Raw genomic sequence first — 9,751 nt, forward strand, 5'->3', positions numbered from 1 at the left:
CCCTTGAAAAAGGCTTTCCCTCCTTCGTCACATGCAATCTTTCTCCGGCAGTCAAGGGTGCCTTTGTACATGATATCAGTTCCTTTGCACCCTGACTGCATCATCATACGATGACGAACAGTGTCAAATGGGTAGGAAGTCAACCTGGCCACAGCCATGACGGATTGAGCAATCATCCAGCTGACAAAGACGTGAGTATTCTTGGGATCTGGAAGCATTCCCTTTGCCGTGTCATAGATACTGAAGTAGGCAGTCCGATAGATGAAAATGCCTTGCATAGACACATTAAAGCCTTCATCCCAACAGACTTGGAGATCTTAACCAGGCAGTCACCAAGGCCTTTGAACTCTCTTTTGACACCAGCTTTCCCAACGTCATCTGCTAGACGGGTATGAGTGAAATCAAGAAGATACATGAAGCACAAGGATATCACCCCAGCAGCACCACCAGATGCCAGATTCCTGGCAAAGTAGCACTAAAACTGGCTCCTCTTGTCCACACCACCCAGGAAGATCCGCTTGTATTTATCTTTGAAGGCAAAGTTGAGAGCTTGGGTGGAGAAGTACCTGATGACATTGACCAGGTTACCACGCCAGAAGAACAGGACTCCCTGCTCCTTGGGGATCCAAACCACACAATCGATAATGCCCTTGTACTGCTTATCTGCAGTGATTTGCTTGCTGGCATGCTGCACTTGCAGTCTTACTGCACCATGCTGACCCATTTGATGGGTTAGCTACCACGGTCTTGGAGATGGCTGTGGCCACTACACCTGAAAGGAAGTCCTTGGGGAAGGACACAACAGCATTTGTCATGTTGAAAGAGGAGGAAGAGGCAGCAGGCTGCTGTCCATAGTTTTTTTTAATTTTTTATTTAATGTTTTATTGTGAATTATGTGATAGTTTACGTGGGAGAACATTAGTTTTACATTCATCCTAGAGTATATCATTTCATTGCCATGGTTACAATCCCCTCCATGCATCATCAATCATCCATAGGGTATACACTACAAGCATGCCCCCCGGTCATCAGCACACAGCCCCTTCCCTCTCTGGATCTAAAGTCCCCAATAGCTCCATCTCTCCACATCATCGTCTCTGCCTCCATCTCAGGCATCACTACTTCTCTGGGTAGGGTTCCGGTCTCCGCTCTTCTCCCTTGATGGTCCCAGGGACCTCTGCTCTTAGGCTGAAAAGCTAATCACTCCATTCCTTGCTAAAAAAAAGTCTACCTTTACAATTCTGTCCATAGATTTTAAACACAACTTCATTTTGATTTTTCTGCTCTACCTAAAGTTTCCTACCATTTTGGAACTAATGTCTGAAATAAGACCCGTGGCACTTTCTGGATTCATAGACTTTTTGAAGAACCTGTTCATTGGTCTTTTCCTCCTCTGGCTATGGCTCTTGTAGGCAGCATGGTGCAGTAAGACTCTGGCACCTGACATAAAGGTGTTATTAAATGTAGCCAGAGATGGAGGAGGGACTGGTGGATTTGAACCTCAGACATCATGGTTAACAGTCCAGTGCTTTTCCTATAGCACCACACCAGGACTCCTGAACATAGAGTAGATGTTCCATAAATGTTGGATGATTTGGGCAGTGGAGGGTGGAGTGACTTGTTTCCATAGGTCCTTAAATGAGGCTGCAATTCTGCCCAGATGGCCCTGGGATGTGGAATTGGGGACCCTTTTTCCTCTGGGTGCTGTTATACAGCCATACAAGGCAAGGACTGCTTGTGTGCAATCCCCCATAGGACTTTGAGGGCAGAATTGGTAACAAGGTCAAAGGGCAAATGGCTTTTGGAACAAATATAAATAAAAAGAAGGCGGACCTCACACCTAAGGTTAGCCAAGATTGAAACAAGTTAGTTCTCTAACTGCAGTAATGGAACCTGGCAAACATGAGGACTAAATATGCAAATGACAAACTTATGGATAAATTTCTTCCTGGAAGTTTCCTACCTAAGGCCTCCTTAATATGCAGCTGCAAGAAGTAGTCAGAAATGTGCTTGACAATCCAATCTTACTAAAAAATAAGAAGAATCTCACAAAAACATAAATACTTGGGGATGGAATTGTTGTTATTAAGTGCCATCAAGTCAGTTCGATGACTCATAGCGATCCTGTGACTGGTGAGTTTGAACTGCCAACCTTCAGTTCAAACTGACCTTTCAGTCCAGTGCATTATGCCACAGTGCCACACCAGGACCCCAGAGATGGAATAGACCTCAAGAAATTACCTTGCCTGCCCCTATCTCCAGACAGAGCAACTCTTAAGCCTTGCCAAAAATAATTAAATAATGATCCTGTCATAGATTGAATTGTGTCTCCCTAAAATATGTGTCAACTTGGCTGAATCATGGTTCCAGTGGTTTGGCAGTTATATAATGATGTAAATGTGGCAGTGTATTGATTCCCTAGGTTACCTGATCTGATCAACCAAAAAGTGGATTCAGGGTGGACTGCAATATTCTTAATCCCATTGCAACTCTGATCTGATGTAAAAGAGTAGTGTGCCCTACCAGCCTTTTATCTTACTAAGATAAAAGGAGAGAGAAATGAGCAAAGAAAGGGGGACCACCAAGAAGCATAAAGATCCAAGAGTGGAGTGTGTCCTGAGACCACAGACAAAAGGTCTGGAGCTGTGAAGGAAGCACCCAGCTGATGTGAAATGAGAGGAGATACACAAGAATGCCCAAACTTGTAGATAGTACCCATTCGATCTAGCTTTGATGGGTTGATGAACAGAACTCGACTTGTTGTTGTTGTTGTTTAGTGCTGTCGAGTCAGTTCCAACCCATAACAACCCTGTATAGAGTTTCCAAGGAGCAGCTGGTGAGCTTGAACTGCCAACTTTGCAGTTAAAATGGCTTTGCTGTCTGGTGCATTAACCCACAGCACCACACCAGGACTCAGGACTCCTAGAACTCGACTAGAGGAAGATTAAAAGGGGAAAAAAAAACACACACACAAAAAAAACTTTATACAGGAAACAAATTGCTACAATTTGATGAATTTGACCTATACTTATGGATGTAGTAGCTCAAAATACCAACTGAAAGAGGAGGAGTCTTCACATCGAGATCAATCCTATCCCCTCTGTATACAGGGTTGATAGGGATGGACAACTAAGACATTTGCTACCTAAAATCGGAGGAGCTATAAAGGCATGAAGTGACTGGCTTACAAGTTTTCAAGGGAGGTTAGTTCCAGAGTGTGTGAGGGAAAGTAGACTCCCCACTGAATAGTTTTCATCTTGTCTAGATGGGCCTGGTGAAAGGAGATGGGGATAAAATTCTTATGATTCCACAGTGAGTAATTGTTATCTTGACTAATTGCAACTGTCAAAACTGTAAGGTAGAAGTTTTATAACAAAAAGAGGAAAGAAGTTAATCTTATAGTCCAGGAATAAAGAACACTAGGGACATCAAGGGAGAAGAGAATGAGCAGAATGTGGGACCCTACCCAGAGAAGCAGTGAAACCAGGGATGGAGATAGAGATGAGGGCATGGAGAAAGAAAGCAGCTGAGGACTCTAGACTCTAGACACCATGCTGGTGGTCAGGTGCTGGTGGCCAGGAGGCAGGCTTGCAGAATATGTCCTTTGGTTGTTTAAATTATTATATATTTCTGAGTGTTTTTATGTGCATACCCCCCACAAAACAAAACACACAAACAAAAATCCCCAGAGGGAATAGAAGCTAATACTGTTGAATGATGATACATAGAAATTGTAATCATTGCAATGAAATAATGAGGGTAAAAACTGATGTTTCCCCATGTAAACTATCACTCAATTCACAATAAAAACTTAAAAAAAAAAAAAGAGTGGAGTGTATCCTTTGGACCCAGGGTCCCTGCACTGTGAAGCTCCTTGATCCAGGGGGAGATTGATTCCAAGACACATGGAGATCTCCAACGATTACTGGGCCAACAGATGCTAAAAGAAGACAAGGGCCTTTCTCCACAGCTGGCACTCTGAATTCAGATTTCTAGCCTCCTAAACTAGGAGAATAGAATTCTGTTAGTTAAATCATCCACTTGTGGTAACTAATATAGGCTTCTTTGTGTTCACCATTAGCATGTTTTTCTTAATGTACACAATTATGAGGCAGATCTGGATGCGAATTCAAGCTTTTCTACATACTAAAAGGGCAGTGTGGTTGAATGGTAGAATTCTGACCTTCTATGTAGAAGACCCTGGTTCCATTCCAGGCCAGTGTACCTGGTGTGTGTGTATAATCACCACTCATTTGTCAATGGAGACTTGCATGTTGCTATGATGCTGAACAAGTTTCAGGGGGAGCTTCCAAACTAAAATGAACTTGAAAGAAAATCCTAGCATTGCAATTATTTGATTCTAGTGTGCATGGGGTTGCCATGTGTTGGCCCAGTTGACAGCAACTAATAACAACCACTTGTTGTTGTTGTTGTTATGTGCCGTGGAGTCGGTTCCGACTACTGCTCAGAAATTCTCTCTCCATTTATAAAGTGAATATTAGAACACAAACCCATTAGATGTGTTTCAAAATGTACATAAACCATTACACAATAAAAGGAACTTTGCTGGAACAGTGATTGAGTGCTTGTTTGCTAACCAGAAAGTTATCACTCAGAAACAGCAGTCTCTCCTTGGGAGAAAGTTGTGGCAGGCAGTCTGCTACCATCAAGATTTACAACCTTGGAAATGCTATAGGGCAGTTCAATATTTGGTCCTTACTCTTCTCCATTCACTCTGGCTCCTACATGGTACATTCTTTTGTCCTTTGCCACCTTGTTGATGGAAGTTTCAAAAGAGCAGTTCTGTAGTGGACCCTCACATTCCATAGCCACATCCCTTCTCACACACAAGGAAGTGAGTGACACCTGGGTTCATTCTTCCAGTCCTCTAAAGCAGGGCTCTCCACACTACAGAGGATGTTTTGGAAATACATCCAAATGATTGGGTTATCATAATAAATTTGGAGTCCTGGTGTGCCACTGGAGGATAATGCACTTGACAGCAAGGTCGATTTGAACCACAAGGTTGGAAGTTCATACTCACCCACTGCTCCCTGGAAACCCTATACGGGGTTGCTATGAGTCAGAACCAACATGATGACACTTCAAAACAACAACAACAATGTGAATTTAAAGTGGTCAGGTATACGAGAAAGTCCACTTTGCTCAATTCAGTCCTACTTAAAAAAAAAAAAAAATGTCTTCTGTTATACATGATTTAAAAGTCTGTAACTAGACATTCATGAAGGTGAAAACCCTGTTATAATTATCTCAACTGAGAACATAATCTCATTTCACATCAATGCAAATAATTTTTTCACATGGTTATACAATCTATAGAATTATCTGATGCATTCCACTGGAAATCAAGCGGAGCATCTGTTCTTGGTATGGCTTGTAACTTGGCAAAGTGGCATTTACCATTTTGTAAAATTACATGATGGATGTTAATGTCACTAGCATTGTAGGAGTCACCAACAAACCATTCCTGTTTGGTCCACATTTCTGCCATTGTAGTTGGTGATTCCATGCGGAGGTTGTAGAATCCACTTATGCTTTATAGCACAGTTGTAGCATTATGTAGATTTGTGTGACGAAAGTTATATTATCCAGTTACTTTAGGATAGTAAAAGGAGAGGGTTTATATATATATATGAAAAAGAAAGTGCTATTTATTATCAGAGTCCTGGGGGTGGGGGTCGGAGGGAATGTTAACATGTTCCGCTGCTAACTGACAGTGTGGAAATTTGAGTCTATCCAGAAGCTGCACAAAAGAAAGACTTGGAATTCTACTTCCAAAAATCCTTAAAACATTGTGAAGCACAGTTCTACTCAGTCACCCCTATGATGTTGTCATGAGTAGTCAACTCCACAGCAATTGGCTGTGTTTATAATCAAACAGGGACACTGGATCTGATAGGGTTGAAAATACATGCAGCTGCCCTCCCTAAAAAAAGGTCAGAGAAATTGCAAAATCTGGGTCTTCCCAGTCTACTAGTAGCCATTGGAAATTGGCCTCTTTCCCAATTAAGTCAGAAGCAGCCTTTACTGGAGAAGCCCCAGTGGTTGCTCTTTGGGCCCCTCTGAATGCTTCATTGGCAGCAGGCCTTGATTCTTAAAAAGCAACCAGTTTTGAGTAGTTTTGTGACTGTGTTACACACTCATCCCTAGGGAAATCCCCTAGAGTCCCCCACTCTCCTAAAATTACTTTCCCTCTATTGCAGGCCCTAAGGAACTCTGGTAGCGTAGTGGTTACGAATCGGGCTGCGAACTTCAGGGACAGCAGTTCGAAACTACCAGCTGTTCCATGGGAGAAAGATGAAGCTTTCTGCTCCTGTAAAGATTTACAGCCTAGGAAACCCAGTACAGGGTTGCTATGAGTCGAAACCGACTCCACAGCACATAACAACAATTGCAGGCCCTAAGGAAAGCGAAGCCTCTTACTCCTTATGTCTCTCACAGAAAGAAGCCAATCATTGGGAAAGCCAAGGACAAAGTTTAGTGCCACAGGGCAGCTCTATCTGATAATTTCACTTAGAGGAATATCTAGATTATGGCAAGTTTGCCAAGTGCCCCTGAGGATACTTGGTAGGCGAGGACAGGGTGCCAATGAGCAGTTTCTATTAGCCATTGACATTTCCAGCTGTAAGAGATCATTCAGCAAGTTAAAGTTAATTGTCATAGGCACTTTCCCCACAGATATGACCCAGCCCTCGCTTCCCCATTTGCTCCTTTTCAATCTCCAACTGAAGTCCTGGTATGGTTCTATAGGATAAGCACTAGACCACAAGATCAGTTTGAACCAAAAGGTTGGCAGTTCAAATTTACCAGTCACTCCTCAGACACGCTATACAGGGTCATTTATGAGTAGGAACCACCTTATGGCACTTAACAACAATGATCTCCACCCTACAAGTGTTGTCAGATTAGTATGCAATCTTCAGTACATGGGACAATTTATACTAAGTCATGCAATACTTGAGAAGTATACCATAAAAGTATTTGTTGCTTACCTGTATTTCAGATTTAACTGGCATCTTGTCGTTTATCTAGCAGCCCCACTCCCCTCACCTCACCCAGGAGTGAGAGGCAACAGTTGAGGACCTCACCCTACCTCAGATTACCAGCTAAAAGAGGTCAAGGACTGCCCTGGTAGGGTACTTTCACTTTTTTAGTCCCAAGACCAAGAAAGCTCTTGATAAGCTTTCCCAAGCCCCTCCCCGACTCCGTTTACAAAGTTAGAAACATTACAGAAGCAGGAAAACACTGGTATACCTTTTTATACAAAAGATCCCCATGCTCATCTCATTGTTGAGTGAAAGAATAGAAGGAGTCACACAATTCTTGTGGTTCTAAGAGAATGACTGCTTCAAGCCTATGGCCTCACTGATACTGCTAATCACAGAATTAGAGCATTAAAACAGGAGTGTAGACATCAGCTGTGGGGCCATTTTGAATTACAGGTGAGCTAAGCAAGGCTAGAAAACAAAGTGAATTGCTCTTCACTCCTAGATGAATGTTCTTTTTTTTTCTACCATATTACATAAATAAGGCACTCTGGTAGCGTAGTGGTTACAAGTTGGGCTACTAACCTCAAGGTCAGCAGTTCGAAACTACCAGCCATTCCACAGGAGAAAGCTGAGGCTTTCTGCTCCTGTAAAGATTTACAGCCTTGGAAACCCTATGCAGGGTTGCTGTGAATCAGAATCAACTCAGTGGCACACCACCACCACCACTATTGCATAAATAAGACAGCAGGAGTTCTGGGTTATAGTTACAGTGGGTAAAGTAATCAGCCTTCAACTTCCTGAGCAACTCTGAGTTTCCCTAGAAGTCAAAAAGAACATACATCACAAAGAAACCTGTGTCTATCGACCAATAATAAACTAATCTTGGTGGAAAAGAGAAGATATAGAGCTAGATAAGAATCTTCTAATTCCAGATTTTGTTGAAGTCAGGGGGCTTATGTTCAAAATTTGCAAGGCCCATGCAAAATATTTATGATATGGTATATATATGCTCTGCTTTTAACAGGCTGTTGTTATTGTGAAGTTTTTGTGTACATCCCCCCAAAACAAAACAAAAAAGAGGGAATAGAAGCAAAAATACTGTCGAATGATGATTCACAGAGCAGACTGTAATCATTTCAATGAAACAATAAGCGTAAAACAGAGGTTTTCCCATCTACTCCCTAAGAGTAAACTATCACTCAGTTCACAATAAAAACTTAAAAAAAAAAAAAAAAAAAGTCTCCTTGAGTGGCAAATTTATCCTTTCTCCATTGAGAATCACTGATCTAAAGACTCAAACACAATTTTACCCAGAAATGGGTGTTCCATGGTTGCCTGTGTTCTTTCGTGGCCAAATCACAAATTACTTAACTGGTGGCTTAAGTCCCACCGGTGAGTACTATGATGATGTCCTTCAGTCAGAGTTTGAACTCAAATACTCCAACTGTTGGGACCAGTGCCCATGATGCAACTGAAGAGACAAACAATCTGAAAGGATGTCTCTGCATACGCCAAATACTCACACCCAATGCTATCAAGTCACTTCCGATTGACAGTAACACTATAGGATAGAGTCAAACTGTTCCATGGGGTTATATTCCAGGGAGAAAATGACCCCAAATTCAAACTTATTTTATGATGTTGTGGTTATTGTTAGGCACTTTCAAATCAGTTCTGACTCAGGGCAACCCTATGCACAATAGAAAGAAACACTTGCTCCATCCTCATAATTGTTATGTTGGAACACTTTGTTGCGTTGTTTGATTTTTTTGACTACTGCTTCCAACAATGTTGATGGTGGATCCAATCAAAATGAAGTCTTTGACAACTTGAAACTTTTATCCACATATCATCATGTTATTTATTGGTCCCCTAGTGAGGTTTTCTGTTTTCTTTACATTGACATGCAAACCATACTGAAGGCTATGGTCTTTGCTTTCAACAAGGAAGACCATATCATCTGCATACTCAAAGTTGTTAATGAGTCTTCCTTCAATCCTGATGACATGTACTTCTTCATATAATCCAGTTTCTTGGATTATTCACTTAGCATACAGATTGAATAAATATGGTGAAATAATACACCAGAATATTGTCAGGTATAGAGCAAGAAAATGAACTCCTCAGATTGTAAGGCATCCAAAATACAGCTGGGGAAAAGATGCCTCCTCAAAATAGAGTGGACGGTGATGATACAAATGGAGTGAAGACTTTGTGACCTTCATTTGCTGATGGAGCACAAGTCAAAATGAGGAGAAACAGCTATAAACATCCACTAATAATTGGAACATGGAATGTACAAAGTATGAATCTAGGAAAATTGGAAGTTGTTAAAAATAGCCAATATCCTAGGCATTTGTGGGTTGAAATGGACTGGTATTGGTCATTTTGAATCTGACAACCACAGGGCTTACCATGCTGAAAATGACAAATTAAAGAGGAATGGCATCACATTCATCATAGAAAAGAACATTTCAAGAAGTAGCTTCAAGTATAATGCTGTCTGTGATAGGATAATATCCACATGCCTACAAGGAAGACCAGTTAATACCACAGTTATCCATATTTGCACACCAACCGTTAAAGCCAGTGATGAAGAAATTGAAGAATTCTACCAACTCCTTCAGTTTGAAATTGATCAAGCAGGCAAACAAGATGTATTCATAATTACTGATAATAGGAATGCAAAGGGTGGAAACAAAGAGGAAGTATCAATAGTTAGAAAATATGGCCTTGGATGC

At 41.5% G+C, this 9,751-nt stretch overlaps 1 pseudogene; it reads left to right on the forward strand.

Annotated features, from left to right (window-relative positions):
- Positions 1-391: 391 nt before the first annotated feature.
- LOC102824149 overlaps positions 392-9,751 on the forward strand; it is a 29,391-nt pseudogene continuing 20,031 nt past the window's right edge.

Source organism: Chrysochloris asiatica, unplaced genomic scaffold (assembly GCF_000296735.1).
Source record: "Chrysochloris asiatica unplaced genomic scaffold, ChrAsi1.0 scaffold00172, whole genome shotgun sequence".
NCBI classification, from domain to species: Eukaryota; Metazoa; Chordata; class Mammalia; order Afrosoricida; family Chrysochloridae; genus Chrysochloris; species Chrysochloris asiatica.